The sequence below is a fragment of the Poecilia reticulata genome, linkage group LG17 (genome assembly GCF_000633615.1).
Source record: "Poecilia reticulata strain Guanapo linkage group LG17, Guppy_female_1.0+MT, whole genome shotgun sequence".
NCBI lineage: Eukaryota > Metazoa > Chordata > Actinopteri > Cyprinodontiformes > Poeciliidae > Poecilia > Poecilia reticulata.
The window spans coordinates 28,740,106-28,741,486 of NC_024347.1; positions in this window are offsets into that span (position 1 = coordinate 28,740,106).

Below are 1,381 nucleotides of genomic sequence, written 5' to 3' on the forward strand. Positions count from 1 at the left end.
CTTCTTCAGCTCAGAGATCTCCTGCTCCAGATCTCTGATGAAGTCTTCAGCCTGTTTCTCTGTAGCTTCCAGTTTGTTTTGGATCTCCTTGAGGAGCTCCTTCAGGCCTCTCTCAGCAGACTCCATCAGAGCCGAGAAGACCTGAACACCTTCTGCTTTCTCTCTGTCTGCAGCATCTCTACTGACCTTCACCGACTCTCTGATCTCCTGGATCTTCAGTCGTCTCTCCTGGATCATCTCCTGAACTTCAGCCTCCGTCTTCCTCAGCTCTGCCTTCTTTCCTTCAGATTCTTCTCTCAGAGGAACAAACGCGTGGTTCTTGTGGTCTGAAACAGAGCAGAGTGAGCAGACGCATGTCTGGTCGGTCCTACAGAACAGCTCCAGAGGTTTATCGTGCTGCAGACACGTCACGTTTTCTGAATTCCTGTAGCCAAGCAATCTTGTCCGCAGGTCATTCCTGTTAACTTTCCCTAAAATCTTGCAGGTCACCTCCATGCACCGTTCAAGTGTGTAGATCTGAACCATCAAGTCCACAATGTCGAGGGTTTTTGCTCCTTCCAGGCGTTTTCTTTTAACTGTTGGGAGCCCAGAAAGGATCTCAGGCTGCTGTAAAAACCACTTGAATTTTTCAAACTCTTCCTGATTTAATTCTTCTAAAACCTCCAAGATGTCCTCTGCCGTCATCTTTGCTCCTACAAAAGTCAGACAACGCAGAGAAACATATCATCACAATGACACTACTGACCAACAGCTTTTATAGAGTAAACCTAACTGTTGATTATTGAATGTTATTTACTGTATGTTTCCATTTTAATTGAAGATTTGTTGTGCATTACTTGAAATCACAGATAATATAATTAAAATCTGATGGTGTGGAAGGTTAGAGGAATAGATATCCATCCAGGGATTTTCTAGAGCCTTTATTTGAACACAATCTGATAGGCAGTGGCAGCAAAGGTACCGAGGATGGGAGTCAGCCGGGATGGACACGTCTTCGTCTCTAGCTCCAACATATGACCACGTTCTGTGACAAAGTCTGTGTCTTGAATGATCTGCATGTTGTTTCAGTTTGTTGTCTAGACACGATTCAACAATGGTGAAAGATTTGACAACTGACTGATGAAAATGGATTCCTGTTTTATTTATTGTTTTGCTAAAAAGTATGCTATAGAAAAGTTATTATATAGAATGACATGTACAACAAAGCCCTACGACAGACTGGTGACCAGGTGGGATGGATGGATGATGGATGGATGGATGGATGGATGATGGATGGATAGATGGATGATGGATGGATGGATGGATGGATGGATGGATGGATGGATGGATGGATGGATGGATGGATGGATGGATGGATGGATGGATGGATGGATGGATGGAT